The following is a 24,244-nucleotide window of genomic DNA, read 5'->3' as shown; positions in this document are numbered from 1 at the left end:
CCTACCTTACATATTCTTCCTATCACTCTCCATTAGTCTCTGCCTACTCACATGAATCCTCTCAGGATCCCTCACCTCTTCCTCTACCGCTCTCTTCACTGCTTCAGCATACAACACATTCTGTACTACTTTCACCCGACCAACCTCAACCTGCCTTTCTCTCACTGGACACCTCTGATTTCCAGCCCCATGGGCACCCCTACAACTAAGACACACAATTTTAAGACACACACACTTCTCACATCTAGGACTCTCCTTCCTACATACTGATGCAACATGCCCATAAACCTGACACCTTAAACACTGAAGTATTTTTGGAACAAACGCTCTCACCTGATGACTTACACTTCCTTAACCTTATCTGGCAAAGGCACTACATTAAAACTCAACAGGACATACAACGTCTTCTCCATTTCCTCACGCTCTCCAATGGATCTGCGTCGCACCAAATGGAAAGCTACACAGACACCGGGAATCGTCACTTTCAACTGATCTTCCTCAACATTTAATGCCACCCCCGTTGTCACTCCTTTCAATGGCGCCCTGCTATGTAGAGCAAAGCGATCAAGTGATCAGCCAGCTTCCTCTGGTCTGAAGAAACACAATAAATCATCACTAGTCCACTCCTAGTTACTTTCACCAACTCAACCCCAACTTCTTCTCCACCCAACCTATCACCATATATGGATCAGCGCACTGCAGGAACTTCATCCACCCTCTCATCAGGTTCCATCTCAGAGCCTCTGTAACACATGTCCCACTTTTTGCACTTGATGCCAACCTTCCTCGCCACACCGCCTCCCTCTACACTCAACTTCTTCTCAACAGTCATCACTGCACCTGCCACCACATCTAATTCATCCTCACTCTGGTCACTCTCAATTTCCTCAAGTTCTTCCAAAAGTTCTGTGAAATCGCTCATTCCCACATAACCATTTCCACTGTTCTCCCTTTTTTCTTGTCCATCGTCTTATTTTTCCCCAGATCTTTCAGAAGGCCTTTGTAATCCCCCACTTCATGTTTATTCATAATATTCTCCACTTTCTTCCTTATGTCCTTTCCCGCCATTGCTAATTGCTTGGACTAATATATTATACAGAGAATCAGGATACGACTGAATAATCAGGAGCATTTTATTGAAATCAAAGATAATCACAAAAGGATCACTAATTGGTCAAAGTCAGAACAGCTGCTATTAGGTATTTTGTTTCTGAAGCATATGGTCTAATGGTTGCAATGCACAAACAATTACAATAGTTACAATATAATTAACAGTACTAGTAACATGTCAGGTTGATCAACACTCAGTCATAGTCAGCTTGAACTGGTAAGAGATTTTTATGTAGGATTCTTAGAGAGTTGAAGTTGCTGTGTTTTGAGCTGATGGTCAGGTTGATGCAGGGGTTCTAAACTATTTGCTTCAACTCTGCTGGTTTTGAAGTTGAATGGGTCTAGAGAGGTCCTTTTCCCAGAAGCGATGCCTCTGATAGTGCTTCCACAAAATTCTGCAATAAAAGCCTTCAAATAGTGGCCTGGATCCAAACTGAACTGTTCCGTTTCACTTCACAAATTCATTATGGCCATCTTTTCATTTAAAAGGTTTGTGCCTGTATCTACTGTGTGTGGGGCATTATTCAAAACCTGTCAGCTTCTGGATCAACTTCAACCGTTCAAAAGACAACCTCATCCAAACTACTGCATTTGGCCATGCAGGTTTTCATTCTAAATTTGCACATCATTTCTGAGAGGACGCTGATTGGACTGGTTATTTTTTAGACAGTCCAAGTACCCGTCTATTAGAGGAATGCCAGATTGAATTAGTAAAGTGAAACCATAGTGAAATGTTACATTGTTAATTTTAGATTTTAAGGCTACCATCATAGTAGGCAGAGCTAACCTCCAGGTCCACACTCAATTACACTACATTTCACTATTGTCTCACTCTACTAATTCAGAATAAGTGACGAGAAACAACAGTGAAATGTAACATGATTTAGTTTGGATCTTGAGGCTACCATCATTGCTGGTCTTGGTTGGACCAAGTCTCTTTTGAAAAATAGATTTTATTTCAATGAGACTAACCTGGATAAATAAATATTAAACAAATAAATTCAAACATTTGCTCCACATTGCCCTCACCAGGACCTTTTTCATAAACCTCACCCTCTCCTTCTTCATAGACCTCACCTTCTCCCTCTACTCCTTCATAGACTTTATCCTCTCCCTCTCCTTTTTCATAGACCTCACACTCTCCTTCCTCATCACCCTCTCCAGCACATTCTTCATGGTCTTCACCGATACCTTTATAAAGGCCTCCTGGATTAGGAAGAGATGTGGTGTTACTTGAGGTAGTGAAATACTGCATTGCATGAGTGTACAGAGTCAATGGAGTGTAGTGTGTCATGCCTTTGATATAGATTAGACTGTTTCATGAATTCTTATTCGTATTGTGTCCTGCTTATTAGCACAAGATGCCAGCACCACTGTAATATCAATGCTTTGAAGCATATAATTTTCTATACATTGACCACCCCAGCCATAGTTATTTTATTGTAAGAAGAATGATCCTCACCAATCATGTCCTCAGGCTGTTGTCCAGGTGTATCAATGGAAGTCCGTTCCCGCCAACCAAATCATGTAATCTGACTACGAGTAATGAGAAAGTAAGTCATAATGATGCGCTATAAATATTCTTGATATGTTCATCAAAAGAGAGATCAGGATCCAGAGTAACACAGAGGTCATTCACAGTTTTATTTGAGACAACTGTACAAAAATCAATATGAATTGTCAGATCAAACAGCAGATCTCTTTGTTTCTTGGTACCTAGAACTAACATCTCTGTTTTGTCTGAGTTTAAAAGTAAAACATTTGCTGCCATCCACTTCCTTATGTCTGAAACACAGTGTAGTCGGTTTTGGGGCTTCACCAGCTTTCATCGAAATGTACAGCTGTGTGTCGTCCGCTGTGTGTCGTACCCATAGCAGTGAAATTTGACATTGTGTTTCTGAATGACATCACCAAGAGGTAGAACATATAGTGAAAACAATAGTGGTCCTAAAACGGAACCTTGAGGAACACCGAAACTTACCATTGATTTGTCAGAGGACATACCATCCATAGATATGAACTGATATCTTTCCGACAGATAAGCTCTAAACCAGGCAAAAACTTGTCCGTGTAGATCAATTAGAGTTTCCAATCTCTCCAAAAGAATGCTGCGCAACAGCTTTTTCAAAATATTTTGAGAGGAATGGGAGATTAGATATAGGCCGGTCATTTTATAAAAACATTCTGGGTCAAGGTTTGGCTTTTTCAGGACAGGCTTTATTACTGCCACTTTTAGTGAGTTTGGTACACATCCGGAGGACAGGGAGCCTTTTATTATGTTCATCATAGGAGGGCCAAGCACCCGGAAGTAGCTCTTTCAGTAGTTTAGTTGGAATAGGGTCCAGTAGTCAGCTGGAAGGTTTAGAGGCCATCACTATTTGCGTGAATGTGTCGAGAGATACAGGATTTAAAAACTTGAGTGTCTCCATTGATCTTACGTCCTGGCAGTTCTGTGCAGACTCAGGACAACTACATTTTGGAGAAATACGCAGATTCAAAGAGGAGTTTGTAATTTGCTTTCTAATGATCATGATCTTTTCGTTGAAGAAGTTAATGAATTCATCACTGCTGAAGTGAAGGCCGTCCTCACTTGGGGAATGCAGCTTTTTAGTTAGCTTTGCGGCAGTATTAAATATACATTTTGGATTGTTTTTATATCCAGAGCAACGACAAGATGTGAATGTGTTTTTATTGTTATCATAGTGTCTTTCCATTTGTTATCTGCAGTAGGGTATCTGAATAACATTGGGAATTTGGATTCACTATAACTTCAAGCGCTAACAACCATTAGGCAACATGCTCTTTGTCCAAATTGTCCACAGCACCTCCATTTTTTAGCAGCACAACACCCACCAACTCATGCCAATACATTCACATTTTATTCCCTTACCAACAATTTGATCAGCTATATTGGCATCCATGCAGGTGAAATAGGCAGAAACTTCTTCCATAAAGATATCCTGAATCTTGCATAATTGGCTTAAACAGTCCATCAGATCATTTTCCTGTATGTTTTCTTAATGCCTTTTACAATGAGGATGTTCATTGGTTGTCTGATACCCTCCTGTTGTGCAAAACATTAATATTTATCAATTGGATGTTCACAAAGCCACCACATGGTTTGAAATACAGGCCTTTTGGTTGTTTGATTTTTAAAATCTATTTTGTTTTAAAAAAAGGTGGGTCCTCTCCTCCTATGGATTTATTCTGTCAAAGGAAAACACAATATGACTAGTTCCACATTTTTGAGAGACTTAATAAAGCCTCACAGTTCATATCAGAGATTAGAACAATGTAACAATTGAATACAGAATAACATTATAATTAATTCACATAAGCTTACAGTTGAAGTCGGAAGTTTACATACACCTTAGACAAATACATTTAAACTCAGTTTTCACAATGCCTGACATTTAATCCTGGTAAAAATTCCCTGTCTTAGGTCAGTTAGGATCACCACTTTACTTTAAGAATGTGAAATGTCAGAATAATAGTAGAGAGAATGATTGATTTCAGTTTTTATTTCTTTCATCACATTAACAGTGGGTCAGAAGTTTACATACACTCAATTAGTATTTGGTAGCATTGCCTTTAAATTGTTTAACTTTGGTCAAACGTTTCAGGTAGCCTTCCACAAGCTTGGGTGAATTGTGGCCCATTCCTCCTGACAGAGCAGGTGTAACTGAGTCAGGTTTGTAGGCCTCCTTGCTCGCACATACTTTTTCACTTCGGCTGACAAATGTTCTATAGGGTTGAGGTCAGGGCTTTGTGATGGACACTCCAATACCTTGACTTTATTGTCCTTAAGCCATTTTGCCACAACTTTGGAAGTATGCTTGGGGTCATTGTCCATTTGGAAGACGCATTTGAGACCAAGCTTTAAGTTCCTGACTGATGTCTTGAGATGTTGCGTCAATATATCCACATAATTTTCCCTGCCTCATGATGCCATCTATTTTGTGAAGTTCACCAGTCCCTCCTGCAGCAAAGCACCCCCACAGCATGATGCTGCCATCCCCCGTGCTTCACGGTTGGGATGGTGTTCTTCAGCTTGCAAGCCTCCCCCTTTTTCCTCCAAACACAACAATGGTCATTATGGCCAAACATTTCTATTTTTGTTTCATCAGACCAGTGGACATTTCTCCAAAAAGTACGATCTTTGTCCCCATGTGCAGTTGCAAACCGTAGTCTAGCTTTTTTTAATGGCAGTTTTGGAGCAGTGACTTCTTCCTTGCTGAGCAGCCTTTCAGGTTATGTCGATATAGGACTCGTTTTACTGTGGATATAGATACTTTTGTACCCGTTTCCTCCAGCATCTTCACAAGGTCCTTTGCTGTTGTTCTGGGATTGATTTTCACTTTTCGAACTAAAGTACTTTCATCTCTAGGAGCGGTATGACGGCTGCGTGGTCCCATGGTGTTTACACTTGCGTACTATTGTTTGTACAGATGAACGTGGTACCTTCAGGTGTTTAGAAATTGCTCCCAAGGATGAACCAGACTTGTGGAGGTCTACAATTTTTTTCTATGGTCTTGGCTGATTTCTTTAGATTTTCCCATGATGTCAAGCAAAGAGGCACTGAGTTTGAAGGTAGGCCTTGAAATACATCCACAGGTACACCTCCAATTGACTCAAATGATGTCAATTAGCCTATCAGAAGCTTCTAAAGCCATGACATCATTTTCTGGAATTTTCCAAGCTGTTTAAAGGCACAGTCAACTTAGTGTATGTAAACTTCTGACCCACTGGAATGGTGATACAGTGAATTATAAGTAAAATAATCTGTCTGTAAACAATTGTTGGAAAAATTACTTGTGTCATGCACAAAGTAGATGTCCTAACAGACTTGCCAAAACTACAGTTTGTTAGCAAGAAATTTGTGGAGTCGTTGAAAAATGAGTTTTAATGACTCCAACCTAAGTGTATGTAAACTTCCGACTTCAACTGTATATACTAATATTTAACATGTCGAGAACACTTTTTGAATGAAGGTACAAACAAAGAGAACTGTTTCTTAGGAAAGATCACTTATAAGTATTAGAGCTTGCTGTCCTAAGTTAATAAATATATTTTCTTACCGTTACCTCTTCCAACATCATGGTGTCTGTGGTAAATGTGTTCCTAACCAATGCAGCAAAAAGTGATTTGCCAAAAGCAACTTGAAATTTTTAACTTGAAATAGCCAAATAAAACTATACATTTTTAATTATGTGTGTCTCACCTTTTCAATCCAAATGCTCTTTTGAGTTTTGGTTTCACCTTGAGTGCTGCTGTTTGAAGCACCTTCTACTCCCCTCCTAAAAAGTAATTTGCTTAAAAAATCTGAACAACACAAAACTCTTTATCTTTTTGCGTTCTTGTAAAAATGAAAATTAAATTCTTACCTGGTCTTTGATTAAAAAAGATGTGGAGAAGTAAAAGTCAGCCAGGGTTGGGAATGAACCAAAGGATTGAGTTGAACTGTCAGGTCAGCAGGAACATTGTCTCCTCTTTGTTCAACCCAACAAGATGAACAAGATTGCTCACATAATGTAGAGAGGTTGTGATCTGTGATTAATGTGTATGTTCATACCTTCCTCTGAGTGGTGCCTTGCAGGGGGGTTCCCCTTTCATAAGTGTACATCAGAGGGCCTAGGTTGTGGACATAGTGACCTTGGGTCCTCTACCTGGGCAATCCAGCAAGACAGCCAAGATTCCTCACCCCCAGACTGGTCTGACCACGCAGTTTAGTTTTCATGGTCTTAGCCATCCTCTGCCAGGGATGAGGCCTCCCTGCTGCCCGACATTATCAGACGGTCACCTCATCTGCAAACAATTCAAAGTATGGAAACTAGTAAAGTAACAAACGGCATTTGGATCAACCAGTCTATAGTCTTGATCAACAAGTGAACTTAATAAAGGGTAACCAGGAAACTAAGGAGGACTGTTTGACAACTATGGTTTGGTGGCTATCGGGCTCAATTATAAACTGATGATTTACTTATTCAATTATCTCTTTCTGCCCCCCCCCCTTTCCATCTCTCCCCCCTCTCTGCCCTCTCTCCCCTTCTCTCCCGAGCAGAGGCATAACGCGAGTTATAGCTGCCATAAAAAGCAGATAATGCATTGTTAACTAATTCGGTGTGCTCCGAACTGATATATCCCTTCACTCTAAATCTCTACGACTGTAATAAAAGCCCAATGCGAATGCGTGCCCTGCACAAGCTCAGATAAAAAAATATATATTGGTGAAAAAAGAGAAGGGTGAAGGTAGAGGGAGTAGGAGGGGAAATAAACCAGGGGAAGGAGGGATGTGGTGTAAAGTGGGGTTCAAAGCTACCAGCTAATCCAGTAGGATTCAACCATGGAAGTGACAGAGAGACAAGACAGGTATGGATGACAGTTAAGCTGTTTCACCTTTAACTCGATTACAGATTCATGCTTTTTCAAACTGGGAATGTAAGTGGAATCATTCTAGTCGCTAACAGAGAGTGGTGGATATGAAACAGAGCAGTCTGAGAGACTTTTCACATCTTGTCTTCACAGAGAGCACAGGTGGACCTCCAGTCCAGGTATCAAGCTGAAAATAATATTAGAGAGATTGAGAATATGACATATAGACAAAGAAGAACGTTGTGAAGGAAGAGACTATACTATGTAGGTGTTTAAAAAAATAAAGGCATTTCGCTTGGATTTTGGGGGACCAACTCTGTATGCGTAGATCTGCCCTCTGGCGGTGACTTGTAGAACTGCATGGCTCTGTGTGTGTGGCTTATCGTTGCCCTGCCTTCTGCCCTAAAGTAGCCTCTAACCAACCGTCCAACCATTAACAAAGACAGAAGGTTTAACAGACTGAGAGCGTGATGCGGATTTGTAAGAACTGTAGACATTTCCAGCTTCTCTAGGCACTTATCAAGAAAACATCAATGGTCATGCTTACTGTGTCTGATCTGGCAACTCACTAAACTAAACACAAATGCTTCATTTGTAAATTTTGTCTGAGGGTTGGAGTGTGAAGGGCCTGGCTATCTGTACATATATATATGCTTAATATAAGGAATTTGAAATTATTTATACTTTTACTTTTGATACTTAAGTATATTTTAGCAATTAAATTTACTTTTGATACTTAAGTTTATTTAAAACCAAATACTTTTACTCAAGTAGTATTTTACTGGGTGACCTTCACTTTTACTTAAGTCATTTTCTATTAAGGTATCTTGACTTTTACTCAAGTATGACAATTGGGTACATTTTCCACCACTGGGAGACCTGTGGTGGGGTCTGATGAGATGACAAAGCCAGCTCTGGCCTATCCTCCCCAGTCCACTGCTTGAGATATGGACTCACGGCTAAATGAACCATGTCTGTGTAGTCAGCTGGGCATTTCATATTGGTAGATGTCCAAACTTAAACTTTGCTTAATTTTTTGTTAAAAGTACCATTAGAAATTGTTCCTTACAAATTGTTCCTCCTGAAAATGTCCCATCGCTAATATATATATAAGTAGAAACAGCATCAGACTGTGGGGAATTCTTGCTTTTAATGACCACAACAGACTTTTTCATCTTAACTATGTGAAAATGTGTGTCAGATGTGTTACTATGGTGACCAGGGGGAGGCCCCCCTGCTGAATAAAAAGCCCATCTGTTTGGTAGCTCTGCAGGATGGAGGGAGATGGAGAGAGAAACAGGAAATTACCTTCTGGCTCGCTGGGTTGGGCCCCATCGACATGGGGCTGGACTGGAGCTGCCTGGCAGGGGCCCAGTCTTGACCTCCAGGCTCAACACACCTGCTGGGCCTCACATCCAGGTGCTGCTGCCTCATCAGGCTCCCTCTGGGGCACTGTGGGGTGGGGTTGGGGGGGATTCTGGCTGGCTGGAGGGGTGGGAAGAGGAACATGTGGAGACAGGGGAGGGAAGAGGGAGGCTGGCTCAGTCTTTCCACCTATCACTGAGAAAGCCGAAGAGTGCAATGTATAGAAGTGGAGGAAGGGGAGGAGATTCACTTTCAGGATTGTTATCAATCGCCATTTTCATGCTGTTTTCAGTATAGTTTTACTGCTGACTGAGCTCGGCTACTTTATGGTATTTTAATATACAGCATTTTTGCAAAAATGTGCCCCCTTCTTGATAAAAGGGCTAATATCAAAGTCATTTAGATTTCTATCAACCATACTTGAAGAGTTGCTATAAATGCTATATATACATTTTCAGAAATGTTGGTAAATTAGCCTTTATTATTTAAAGAAATTATGGTGTGTTTTTGTCACTATCTAGTCATGGCATGGCGTTGTTCAATGACAGACATGTATTTGTTTAAAATCTATCACTTGATGGTTTCATTTCAGAGAGAAAAATAATCATGTTTCTTTGCTAAATGCAATATATCCGCCTCACTCTCAGGGAAATAAGTAGCACTGCTCGGTTTTACACAATCAAATGTAAGAAATAACTTCATTTTTAATAAAGAACTGTAGAAATTATACATTTGTGACATCAATATTTTTAATTAATTAATAATAAATTAAAAACAATATCAATATATTCGATACAGTAATATGAGATATGTATGTAAAACATTTACATTTGACATTTGAGTCATTTAGCAGATGCTCTTATCCATTCTTCTTAAGATAGCCAGGTGAGATAACCACATATCACAGTCAAATACAGGATACAAACATTACATTCCAGCTAAACAACGGATATATTGTGTTTTGCAACAACAACAAAAATCAAACACATCTAAAATCTATGAATAAAAAAATCTGAGAACAGTAATATTTTACACACACATTAAGGTACCAATAAGCAATCATTACTGATGAAAAAACACAAATGGGAAATATTGGTGGATATATCATTTGGAAATAAACTTCACTTGTGTCATGGCACTATAACAAAATTATTATTACCCGGTAACACATGACAGTATTGGTCATTTGTGCACTGAATGTTTTAAAATGATTAGGAACATTGAATGATTGGCAACTGTCACTGTTTGATAATCAGAACCAATGTAAAAACCTATGTAATAACATTTTAACACATATGGAGAAAAAAATACCTCTCCTTTTATCAGATATTTATTTACACCCTGGAATTCTGAGTAGACAATTGACATCATATTATTGGTAACTTAAACCTAAATGAGGTTTTGCAAATACTAAACAAAAATGGACATTTATGTTGTGCTGCAAAGACCAGAGTCATTTAAAACTAGTCAAACAAGGTTCATGGAGATGGTTAAAAGACAAAGTACAATAATGAGAATGTTTAGAAACTCATGTAGAAAAGTGCTAAAAAATCCCTAAACTTCAGGTTGGCCCTTGCTTTTCAGAGAACACCTAGATTGCGTAGCCTACAATTCATGGTCCATGAGACAACTGTCCTGTAATCCCAACTCCCTCAAAATGTATATCTAGTTCACCTCAATGTTAGTTAGGCTTGACTGTCATTGTGTTTATTATATATGTTTTTTACAAATTCTGAAGTGTACTTGTCAATGTGAGTTTGCATGGTAAATCAACAGTGGGTTTGGAGTGAGCATGGCCTGCCTTTCATATTACCACAGGGGGGCAACATTGAGCAGAGAATGATGTACTGCCAATGCTTATTAAGTTGAATGAAGTGATGCCAATGCATACTGTACTAATTCCTTTCAATTTCAAGACATTTCATGCCAAACCACAAAACACACAGATATATTGGCAGTGCACTGTGCCATGGCACCTGCCCTGTGTCAAAAGTTGTTTATGTGCACAACTATCAAGAGAGAAAACGACTCCTCCTTGCCTCGGCCATCTGTAACCAGAAACCCACCTCACACATCTAATAAATGACACTGTAATGAAAATATTGTACTGAAACAGTTACAACAAGCTGGCTACAAGATGAAGACAGTAGACACATATTGTGTGGATGTGTATGGTGCAGTGTATATGTGTATGGGAACCCTGATGTGCATGCACGTGTATTTGTGCTCTCGTAACTGCATGTGTGTGTGTTCCTGTGTGTCCTGTGTATGTTAGGTAAAGGTAAACACCTCTGCAGCCTGTCTCTCCCCAGCCCCAGGCAGAGGCAGAGAGGAATGGAGGAAGGGGGCACATGATGGATCTGGCCTCCAGCCTCTCTTTGTCACCCTACAAGGGCCCATCACATTCCCACCACGCCCCACTCTCTCACCACCTCTGGAATCAACCGACAGGAGAAAGACAAGAAGAAGAAAGGAGGAGGGATCTCACTTCCTCTTCAGGAGGGTGAACGGGCGGGTCTTGTCACTCATGTTGATTTCCATGTATCATCTGTTTTGTTCATGACTCCTGGTGTTTCTAGCTGACTCACCTCAATTTAACGAATTTACATAGAATGGTAATCCGAGCCAAATGTGACAGTTCCCATGGGAGTGTAACACAAAGTCATGTCTTGTACTTCATTTAGGTCGTACTTCAGCTAATTTATAGTCACTAGAAGGCTGCAACAAATAAGTTACGATCCATAATCTAATTTTAGCACAAAGAGGATGTCAAGATAACAGTGTTGTATATCATAGTATGTACAAAATGTGCATGCCATGGTATGCACACTTACTAACCAGACACGCAGAATATCCCACTTTCACAAGACACACACACCACAGCGCAGTGTGAAACCACCACAGTCACCACACCACAGCGCAGTGTGAAACCACCACAGTCACCACACCACACCACAGCGCAGTGTGAAACCACCACAGTCACCACACCACAGCGCAGTGTGAAACCACCACAGTCACCACACCACAGCGCAGTGTGAAACCACCACAGTCACCACACCACAGCGCAGTGTGAAACCACCACAGTCACCACACCATAGCGCAGTGTGAAACCACCACAGTCACCACACCACAGCGCAGTGTGAAACCACCACAGTCACCACACCACAGCGCAGTGTGAAACCACCACAGTCACCACACCACAGCGCAGTGTGAAACCACCACAGTCACCACACCATAGTGCAGTGTGAAACCACCACAGTCACCACACCATAGTGCAGTGTGAAACCACCACAGTCACCACACCATAGTGCAGTGTGAAACCACCACAGTCACCACACCATAGTGCAGTGTGAAACCACCACAGTCACCACACCATAGTGCAGACCCTCTCTGAGGCTTTTGAGGTCCAGGGCAGACCTCTGTGGGGAGTGAGTGGTGTACAGTGGGCTCTTCTCCCCTGATTGGCCGTGGGGTTAAATAGAAAGCGCCAACCCGTTACATGTCAGTTTAACCCTTTAACTGTCTCTACTTGAAAAACATGTTGGAACAATTATTTCACCTTAAATTCCTATTACTAATAACTAAAATAAGTAATAACTTGCAATAGCTATTTTTTTTCAACTTGATGTGTCACGTTCGTCGTAAGAATGAGTGGACCAAGGCGCAGCGTGAGTAGAGTTCCACATATTTATTACAGTGAAACTTCAAAAAAAAAGAATTAACGAATGTGCAGTACGTAGCGCACATAGGCACTAAACAAAACAATATCCCACATCGCAGGTGGGAAAACGACACACTAAGTATGATCCCCAATTAGAGGCAACGATATTCAGCTGCCTCCAATTGGGAACCATACTCACACACCAACATAGAACTAAAATAACTAGAAAACCCCCCTAGTCACAAAAGGTGCGGACTCCGACCGCAAAACCTGAACCTAGATGGGGAGGGTTAGGGTGGGCAACTAGCGTCGGTGGCGGCTCCGGTGTGAGACATAGCACCTGCTCAGACCGCGAATCCAGCCATGAAGCCGGGCTGAACGCTGTGCTCGGACTGGGCACCGGAGCAGAGGAAGGCTCCGGCCATGGAGCGGGACTGGACGCCGTGCCTGGTATGGGCACCGGCGCAGGAAGCTCCGGGCCGTGGACCGTCACTGGAAGCTCCGGGCCGTGAACCATCGCTGGAAGCTTTGGACTGTGAACCGTCGCTGGAAGCTTTGGACTGTGAACCGTCGCTGGAAGCTTTGGACTGTGAACCGTCGCTGGAAGCTTTGGACTGTGAACCATCGCTGGAAGCTTTGGACTGTGAACCGTCGCTGGAAGCTTTGGACTGTGAACCGTCGCTGGAAGCTTTGGACTGTGAACCGTCGCTGGAAGCTTTGGACTGTGAACCGTCGCTGGAAGCTTTGGACTGTGAACCGTCGCTGGAAGCTTTGGACTGTGAACCGTCGCTGGAAGCTTTGGACTGTGAACCGTCGCTGGAAGCTTTGGACTGTGAACCGTCGCTGGAAGCTTTGGACTGTGAACCGTCGCTGGAAGCTTTGGACTGTGAACCGTCGCTGGAAGCTTTGGACTGTGAACCGTCGCTGGAAGCTCTGGACTGTGAACCGTCGCTGGAAGCTCTGGACTGTGAACCGTCGCTGGAAGCTTTGGACTGTGAACCGTCGCTGGAAGCTTTGGACTGTGAACCGTCGCTGGAAGCTTTGGACTGTGAACCGTCGCTGGAAGCTTTGGACTGTGAACCGTCGCTGGAAGCTTTGGACTGTGAACCGTCGCTGGAAGCTTTGGACTGTGAACCGTCGCTGGAAGCTTTGGACTGTGAACCGTCGCTGGAAGCTTTGGACTGTGAACCGTCGCTGGAAGCTTTGGACTGTGAACCGTCGCTGGAAGCTTTGGACTGTGAACCGTCGCTGGAAGCTCTGGACTGTGAACCGTCGCTGGAGGTTCAGGGCTGTAGACCGTTGCTGGAGACTCACTCTTCAGGGTGAGTGCGTGGAGCCGGCACAGGCTTCACCGGACTGATGACACACTCTTCAGGGCGAGTGCGGGGAGCCGGCACAGGACGTACCAGACTGGGGAGGCGCACTGGAGGCCTGGTGCGTGGAGCCGGCACAGGTTTCACCGGACTGATGACATAGCTTCTGGTGGCTTCTGGTTGGGGTATGTACGTACAGTCACTGTGGGGATGACGTCATCGATGCACTTATTGATGAAGCCAGTGACTGATGCGGTGTACATTTTCAGGTGGTGTATAGTGTAATCTCCCTCAGGCATTATTTTACAGGTGACATTAAGTCATGGGTCATGAAATGTAGTATAACCTATTTATGTTGCCTAATATAGTGCATTGTCAACAATTCAATCACATTTACATTTTAAACTATCTTCATACTCCTACTCTTCAATGTCTACTAACAGGACTGGTGCAATATTAATCCCTCACCAACTGAATTCCTGCCTTTTATCCCATATCTTTGGTGACTGATATCAAGTTTTCTTAAAGCCCTCTGAGTGGGCAAAGCTAGCCTGCCACAATTGAACTGCCTTAACCCAAAAGGATACAACATATGTAAATTGATGCAAAAGGCCTGGGAGAGTTGACCAATCAAGTTCAAGTGAATATTTTTTAAAATATCCACTTCTAAATCCATTGTCTAAACATGCTCTACCAGCTGGTTGAGAATAGGGTTGAAGGGTTAAGAGATAGTGCTGAGTGTAATTTACCCAGCAGGCGTCTGTATAGCCTTATTTATGAGGCCCGCTGTCAGGTGTTTATGTGTCGGAGCGAGATGTGCAGCTTAAACCACTTACTCCCCAATAAATCACAATAGTTCCTGCACCGTGTGTGTGTGTTTATATCCATCCCTCTTAAGCATTAGAACGTGTTGGCCTGTGTGTGTGTCTGCAATGTTAGCTATGTATTTTAACCGTGTGTGCGTTTGCAGGTGTGCAATCTCATTTTGATGTGTTTAGGGCAGCAGGTAGACTAGCGGTTAAGAGCATTGAGCCAGTAGCTGAACAGTTGCTGGTTTGAATCCCCAAGCTGACTAGTTGAAAAATCTATCGATGCGCCCTTGAGCAAGGCACTTAACCCTAATTTGTCCTGTAAGTCGCTCTGGATAAGTGTCTGCTAAATGACTAAAATGTAATGTAAAAAAAAGTATGTTGTGTATGAGTTAGGTTATGCCAGTGAACCAGAGAGTGACTCCTGGCGTGAGCATACATATGTTGTGATGATGTTATTACTGTAATGTAAAAGAGTTTAAGCGTTTGATACTAGACAAGCCTATGTAATGTGTGCTCCTTGACTTTCAGTATACCAAAACATTCCAGGGAAGTCTGTGCCACCTGTAAAGAAGAGGCTACAAGATAGTTGAGGCTAAGAGGCAGTTAAGTGACATAACTCTCAACCCAAATTATATGAATTTACAACTTCCTCTCAATGACACAAGTCCAGTAATATGAGCCACAGCATCACTAGGTGTTTTCACCTAGAGATGATATGGTTGCGGTGATGAGTCATGTTGGTCATGAAGGTTGGAAGACAGAGTTAGAGGGAGCTGTTGCAGTGCATTATGGGATCCCACCTGGTCTGGCTGAGTGAAGTACACATACACACTCATGCAAGCAGACACACACTGAGTACTCTCACCCCCCAATACCCCCAACACCTGTTCTAGTCCTGAGCCATGGCTGTCCTTGCCAGATTTATGGTCCAGTGCGAGCGCATTTGTGTGTGTGTGTCTGTGTGTGAGAGAGAAAGAGAATGTGGGACACAGAGGGAGAGATAATTTAAGTTGTGTTAGTGTATGGCGGTGCATATGTGTTGACATCTTGTGTCCGTATGTGTAATGTGTTCATTTGTGTCTGAATAATTGAACATTCCTGTGGAGTAATAGACCCCCCTATCCCATCCTTTCCTTTCCCCCTGTCTCATAGCCCTGTCCTCCTTTCCTTTCCCTCTGTCTCATAGCCCTGTCCTCCTTTCCTTTCCCTCTGTCTCATAGCCCTGTCCTCCTTTCCTCCTTTCCCCCTGTCTTTCCCCTCCCCTGTCTCATAGCCCTGTCCTCCTTTCCTTTCCCCCTCCTAGCCCTGTCCTTTCCTTTCCCTCTGTCTCATAGCCCTGTCCTCCTTTCCTTTCCCTCTGTCTCATAGCCCTGTCCTCCTTTCCTTTCCTCTGTCTTAGCCCTGTCCTCCTTTCCTTTCCCTCTGTCTCATAGCCCTGTCCTCCTTTCCTTTCCTTTCCTCTTCTCTAGCCCCATCCTCCTTTCCTTTCCTTTCCTTTCCTTTCCTTTCCTTTCCTTTCCTTTCCTTTCCTTTCCTTTCCCCTTTCCTTTCCTTTCCTTTCCTTTCCCTCTGTCTCATAGCCCTGTCCTCCTTTCCTTTCCCTCTGTCTCATAGCCCTGTCCTCCTTCCTTTCCTTTTCTGTCTTAGCCCCATCCTCCTTTCCTTTCCTTTCCTTTCCTTTCCTTTCCTTTCCTTTCCTTTCCTTTCCTTTCCTTTCCTTTCCTTTCCTTTCCTTTCCTTTCCCTCTGTCTCATAGCCCTGTCCTCCTTTCATCTTTAGAACCCTTCTCCCTTTCACCCTCTCTCCTCTTGTCCTTATCTCAGTCTTGAGTCCTAAACCTCTGTGTGTGTGTGATGTGTGTGTGTGTGTGTGTGTGTGTGTGTGTGTGTGTGTGTGTGTGTGTAACGTACGTATGAGTGCACATGCGGTGGGGGGCTTGTGGGGGCGAGTTTAAATGAGCTCCTCTGGGTGTTTCTGCAATGGGCTTGGGCTTACAAGACATAAAACCAACCGGACGACAGTAGACTAATCTTTGTACTGAGTATGTGCAGCCAGGTGGGTGTTGATGAGACAGACCACTGAAGCACTGGCTGAAGCTTTTTTCTCTCTTCTTTTCTCTACCTCCTTTATTATGGTGTCCCAGACGTCTCTCTGACTCAATTCAATTCAAACGGCTTTATTGGCATAGGTTACGTTGCCAAAGCAAGTGAAATAGATAATAAACAAAAGTGCAATAAACAATCAGAAATTAACAGTAAACATTACACTCACAAAAGTTTCAAAGGAATAGAGAGATTTCAAATGTCATATTACGGCTATGTACAGTGTTGTACCGATGTGCAAATAGTTAAAGTACAAAAGAGAAAATAAATAAACATAAATATGGGTTGTATTTCCAAAGTTGTTTGTTCTTCACTGGTTGCTCTTTTCTTGTGACAACAGGTCACAAGTCTTCCTGCTGTGATGGCAAATTGGTATTTCACCTAATAGATATGGGAGTTAATCAAAATTGGATTTGTTTTTCGAATTCTTTGTGGGTCTGTGTAATCTGAGGGAAATATGTGTCTCTAATATGGTCATACATTTGGCAGGAGGTTAGGAAGTGCAGCTCAGTTTCCACCTCATTTTATGGTCAGTGTGCATATAGTCTGTCTTCTCTTGAGAGCCAGGTCTGCCTATGGAGGCCTCTTTCAATAGCAAGGCTATGCTCACTGAGTCTGTATATAGTCAAATCTTTCCTTAATTTTGGGTCAGTCATCTGTTTAGGGCCAAATAGCTTTCTAGTTTGTTCTGTTTTTTGGTTAATTCTTTCCAATGTGTCAAGTAATTATCTTTTTGTTTTCTCGTGAAATTGGTTGGGTCTAATTGTGCTGCTGTCCTGGGGCTCTGTTTGTGTTTGTGAACAGATTCCAAAGACCAGGTTGCTTCCTTTTGGGCAATTGTAGAATTTAACATCACTTTTCTGGTTTTTGATAATTAGCGGGTTTCGTCCTAATTCTGCTCTGCTGCATAATTGAGTGTTTTTTTAATGTTGAACACAGAGGAGGTTTTAGCAGAATGCTCTCCTTCCCCCTTTCTATTCCTCTCTTCCTCCCTTATTTCTCTTCTCTGTCTGTCTGCACCATCTGCAGTGGCCTGCCGTTTATTGCACTTGAGGCTTCAGCCTCCCCAGCTCTGAGATCACTGAGAGAGCAGCTGCACCTAAATTGCCCGCCATAAAAACACTGCAGCTAGAGGGGAGGTGTGTGTGTGTGTGTGTGTGTGTGTGTGTGTGTGTGTGTGTGTGTGTGTGTGTGTGTGTGTGTGTCCCGCCTGTACGTCCGTGCTTGTGTTGGGACTTAAAGGTGAAGGAGTGAAGGTGCAGCAGTGGGCTGTGGAAATGCACGTGCAGCAGTGGGCTGTGGAAATGCACGTGCAGCAGTGGGCTGTGGAAATGCACGTGCAGCAGTGGGCTGTGGAAATGCACGTGCAGCAGTGGGCTGTGGAAATGCACGTGCAGCAGTGGGCTGTGGAAATGCACGTGCAGCAGTGGGCTGTGGAAATGCACAGTGGTGCAGCAGTGCAGCAGGGCTGTGGAAATGCACGTGCAGCAGTGGGCTGTGGAAATGCACGTGCAGCAGTGGGCTGTGAAATGCAAATGGGCACGTGCAGCAGTGGGCTGTGGAAATGCACGTGCAGCAGTGGGCTGTGGAAATGCACGTGCAGCAGTGGGCTGTGGAAATGCACGTGCAGCAGTGGGCTGTGGAAATGCACGTGCAGCAGTGGGCTGTGGAAATGCACGCGCAGCAGTCCATTTTTTACATTTTGTATAAACATCAATTGCTCTTAGAGTTGTACATGCTACAATTCTGACTGAGTCCAAAACAGTATCCAGGGAAATATGAGGATTGTTATTAGCTGAGATGATTTACATAAATTATCTAATTTTTCGAAAACGAAAAATGAAGTCATGACTCACCACTCAGTAGATCCCCATAAAGCAGCTATATTAGTCCATAATAAAAAATAATAACTGAAGAGGACAAATTAACCACCAGGGGGAGACATTGAACTATTCTCTGTGTCCATTAGCGCCACTAAAACAGACCTGCCAGGTACAAACACCAAAAGGCAGCTAGCTATTTTAGAAAAACAGTATCTAATATATAGACCGTTATATTAGACTGAATTATATTCTATTAATCACGATATAGTATTCTACAAACATATTGTTTCAATCACAATCAACATTGTACAGAATGTTCACAGGTTGAATAATTTGACATTTCTGATGGTGCTGGAATCCCTCCCTCCCCTTATCTGTTTTTCACCTCTCTTCACCTCTCCACGGTCATTGTGCTCTTGCTATATCCAGCCTTCTGAAATGTCAACAAGAAATGCGGAAGCTCAAAACGAGCCGCAGTCAGAGGAATTAGGGGTGGAGTTGGAGGATGGAGGAGAGAGGAAGAGGAGGAGAAGATGAGGAAGAGTCACCTGCGTACAGGTAACTTTTCCCACTACACATACATGCACACAGAGTCACACACACACAGAGGAGGAGCTGAGTGACAGGGGAACAGTGGAACTTGCACTCACATAACTACCTATGTGTGATCAATCAATCTGTCCTCTTCGGAGATTCACTCACTCACTCACTCACTCACTCACTCACTCACTCACTCACTCACTCACTCACTCACTCACATGCACATTCTTCAACCTCACACCTGCTCAAGCACTACACAAATGAACGCCTCAATCGAATCCCAAAGACAAAAATACTTACTTCATGTTCAGACATTTTCCAATACTCTCACAAAGTTCACTAGTGGCATAACATAAGCAGGTAGCCTGGTGGTTAGAGTGTTGGACTAGTAACCGGAAGGTTGCAAGATCGAATCCCTGATCTGACAAGTTAAAAATCTGCTGTTTTACCCCTGAACAAGGCAGTTGACCCACTGTTCCTAGGCCATCATTGAAAATAAGCATTTGTTCTTAACTGACTTGCCTAGTTAAATAACTGATGGGCCATTTCTATGAAAATACCTGAAATTTCATTGAGGTCCCTGATAAAGAATTTACATTTACTATGAGTCAGACAGTGATCATCCTGACAGTCAAAATGACTTGATTATAATCATTAGAGGCTGTCAGCACGTCAGGTAGCTTTTGGCCTTGAGTTATGTGCTCAAACTGTATGTAAGCAGTCGTCGTTACAGCCAGGAAAAATCTGAGCCATAATTATAGACTCTTATAAGAACCTGTTGTTTTTCATGAAGTCTAATGGACCGAGGGTGTGTTCTATATCCCCAATCTTTTTTGATTTGGAAGAGTCTGTTCTCCCTGTGCATGAGGTCACAAGCTACTCCACTACACAGTTTTTGTCCTCTTATTGACTCTCCCTTCTACATAACGGATCAATTTGTACACAATTTGCATTGAAGTACTCTTTGTGTTCCCCATCCACATCAATAGCCATTTGTGGTTATTTGTGGCTATTTGTGGCAATTTGTCGAAATATGCAGACCATGCCATATCCCCTTTCACCACTAGGTGTCGCTTGAAGCACTCTGATGAGGGGTCTTTACTACATTACAATGTAATGTGATTTGGATATTTTTGTCTGTTGTTATTTTGGGTCTCTTAATGTGGGAAATAGATGAGGAGAGGAGGATGGAGATGGAAATGGCTTTTCCCCATGGAGAGCTAAATGAGGCCTGGCTTACTGCTCCATTTAGGACAAAACACAGCGGGTGGAGAGACCTGGAGATGCTCTGGCTGCAATGACTGGAATACAAACGCATCATAACAACATGCTGTTATATGGAAATGAATTCAGAGAGATTAAGAGGTTTAATAAAGTCCTACAGTGCTGTTCACCAGGTCTCAAGGTACTTGATTTTTTTTTTTAACTGTTTCGACTGTGAAGCATGTGGACTCCTTAAGCAGGGTTGGCAACAGGCGGCCCAAAGGTGAAAAGCATGTTGGCTAGGAAAATCTCCCTAGAAAGGCCAAAACCTAGGAAGAAACCTAGAGAGGAACCAGGCTATGAGCGGTGGCCAGTCCTCTTCTGGCTGTGCCGGGAGGAGATTATAACAGAACATGGCCAAGATGTTCAAATGTTCATAAATGACCAGCATGGTCAAGTAATTGGTCTGGGACAGGTAGCACGTCCGGTGAACAGATCAGGATTCCATAGCTGCAGGCAGAATAGTTGAAACTGGAGCAGCAGCACGGCCAGGTGGACTGGGGACAGCAAGGAGTCATCATGCCAGGTAGTCCTGAGGCATGGTCCTAGGGCTCAGGTTCTCCGAGAGAGAGAGAGAAAGAGAGAATTAGAGAGAGCATACTTAAATTCACACAGGACACCGGATAAGACAGAAGAAGTACTCCAGACATAACAAACTGACCCTAGCCCCCCGACACAAACTACTGCAGCATAAATACTGGAGGCTGAGACAGGAGGGGTCAGGAGACACTGTGGCCCTATCCGATGATACCCCCGGACAGTGCCAAAATGGAAGGATATAACCCCACCCACATTGCCAAAGCACAGCCCCCACACCACTAGAGGGATATCTTCAACCACCAACCTACCATCCTGAGACAAGGCCGAGTATAGCCCACCAAGATCTCCGGGGGGCGCCAACCCAGACAGGAAGATCACATCAGTGACTCAACCCACTCAAGTGACGCACCCCTCCTACGGACGGCATGAAAGAGCACCAGTAAGCCAGTGACTCAGCCCCTGTAATAGGCGTAGAGGCAGAGAATCCCAGTGGAAAGAGGGGAACCAGCCAGGCAGAGACAGCAAGGGCGGTTCGCTGCTCCAGAGCCTTTCCGTTCACCTTCACACTCCTGGGCCAGACTACACTCAATCATATGACACACTGAAGAGATGAGTCTTCAGTAAAGACTTAAAGGTTGAGACCGAGTTTGCGTCTCTCACATGGGTAGGCAGACCATTCCATAAAAATGGAGCTCTATAGGAGAAAGCCCTGCCTCCGGCTGTTTGCTTAGAAATTCTAGGGACAATTAGGAGGCCTGCGTCTTGTGACCATAGCGTAGGTGTAGGTATGTACGGCAGGACCAAATAAGAAAGATAGGTATGAGCAAGCCCATGTAATGCTTTGTAGGTTAGCAGTAAAATCTTGAAATCAGCCCTTGTCTTGACAGGAAGCCAGTGTAGGGAGGCTAGCACTGGAGTAATATGATAAATTTTTTGGGTTCTAGTCAGGATTCTAGCAGCTGTATTTAGCATGAACTGAAGTTTATTTAGTGCTTTATCTGGGTAGCCGGAAAGTAGGGCATTGCAGTAGTCTAACCTAGAAGTAACAAAAGCATGGATACATTTTTCTGCATCATTTTTGGACAGAAAGATTTTTGCAATGTTACATAGATGGAAAAAAGCTGTCCTTGAAACAGTCTTGATATGTTCGGCAAAAGAGAGATCAGGGTCCAGAGTAACGCCGAGGTCCTTCACAGTTTTATTTGAGACGACTGTACAGCCATTAAGATTAATTGTCAGATTCAACAGAAGATCTCTTTGTTTCTTGGGACCTAGAACAAGCATCTCTGTTTTGTCTGAGTTTAAAAGTAGAACGTTTGCAGCCATCCATTTCCTTATGTCTGAAACACAGGCTTCTAGCGATGGCAATTTTGGGGCTTCACTATGTTTCGTTGAAATGTACAGCTGTGTGTCATCCGCATAGCAGTGAAAGTTAACATTATGTTTTCGAATTACATCCCCAAGAGGTAAAATATGTAGTGAAAACAATAGTGGTCCTAAAACGGAACCTTGAGGAACACCAACATTTACAGTTGATTTGTCAGAGGACATACCATCCACAGAGATGAACTGATATCTTTCTGACAGATAAGCTCTAAACCAGGCAAAAACTTGTCTGTGTAGATCAATTAGAGTTTCCAATCTCTCCAAAAGAATGTGGTGATCGATGGCATCAAAAGCAGCACTAAGGTCTAGGAGTATGAGGACAGATGCAGAGCCTCGGTCTGATGCCATTAAAAGGTCATTTACCACCTTCACAAGTGCAGTCTCAGTGCTATGATGGGGTCTAAAACCAGACTGAAGCATTTCGTATACATTGTTTGTCTTCAGGAAGGCAGTGAGTTGCTGCGCAACAGCCTTTTTTGAGAGGAATGGAAGATTCGATATAGGTCGTTAGTTTTTTATATTTTATGGGTCGAGGTTTGGCTTTTTCAAGAGAGGCTTTATTACTGCCACTTTTAGTGAGTTTGGTACACATCCGGTGGATAGAGAGCCGTTTAATATGTTCAACATAGGAGGGCCAAGCACAGGAAGCAGCTCTTTCATTAGTTTAGTTGGAATAGGGTCCAGTATGCAGCTTGAAGGTTTAGAGGCCATGATTATTTTCATCATTGTGTCAAGAGATATAGTACTAAAACACTTGAGTGTCTCTCTTGATCCTAGGTCCTGGCAGAGTTGTGCAGATTCAGGACAACTGAGCTTTGAAGGAATATGCAGATTTAAAGAGTAGTCCGTAATTTGCTTTCTAATAATCATGATCTTTTCCTCAAAGAAGTTTAATTTATTACTGCTGAAGTGAAAGTCATCCTCTCTTGGGGAATGCTGCTTTTTAGTTAGCTTTGCGACAGTATCAAAAAGAAATTTCGGATTGTTCTTATTTTCCTCAATTAAGTTGGAAAAATAGGATGATCGAGCAGCAGTAAAGGCTCTTCGATGCAATCCATGTCTCAATTGTCTCAAGGCTTAAACATCTTTCTTTAACCTGTCTCCTCCCCTTCATCTACACTGATTGAAGTGGATTTAACAAGTGACATCAATAAGGGATCAAAACTTTCACCCGGATTCACCTGGTCAGTCTGTCATGGAAAGAGCAGGTGTTCATAATGTTTTGTATACTCAGTGTATCCACACATGTTCATAAAATCTCAGCTAAGTTGTTATGCTACAAAGAGCACAAGCAAACACATCAGACATGCATAATGTAATATTGCAGCTATCCTGTGTGTGCACGTACACACGTGTGCGCACCACACACACACACACACACACACAAACACACACACCCTCAGGAGACTGAAAAGATTTGGCATGGACCATCATATCCTCAAGAAGTTCTACAGCTGCACCATTGAGAGCATATTGACTGGCTACATCACCGCTTGGTATGGCAACTGCTTGGCATCCGACCACAAGGCGTTACTGAGGGTATTGGGTAGTGTGTATGGTACAGTATATCACTGGGGCCGAGCTCCCTGCCATCCATGACCTCTATACCAGGCGGTGTCAGAGGAAGGCCCTAAAAAATTGTGAAAGACTTCCGCCACCCAAGTCATAGACTGTTCTCTCTGCTACCGCACGGCAAGCAGTACCAATGCATCAAGTCTAGAACCAACAGGACCCTGAAAAGCTTCTACCCCCAAGCCATAATAGTGCTAAATAGTTAGTTAAATAGTTAACCAAATAGCTGCTATCTGCATTTATGCATTTATCCCTACCTATATGTACATATCTTCCTCAATTACCTTGTACCCCTGCACATCGACTTGGTACTGGTACCCCATGTATATAGCCAAGTTATTGCTACTCATTGTGTATTTATTCCTTGTGTTATTATCCTTCTATG

Source organism: Oncorhynchus tshawytscha, linkage group LG02, assembly GCF_018296145.1.
Source record: "Oncorhynchus tshawytscha isolate Ot180627B linkage group LG02, Otsh_v2.0, whole genome shotgun sequence".
Lineage (NCBI taxonomy): Eukaryota > Metazoa > Chordata > Actinopteri > Salmoniformes > Salmonidae > Oncorhynchus > Oncorhynchus tshawytscha.
Note: the sequence above shows the minus strand (reverse complement) of the source record.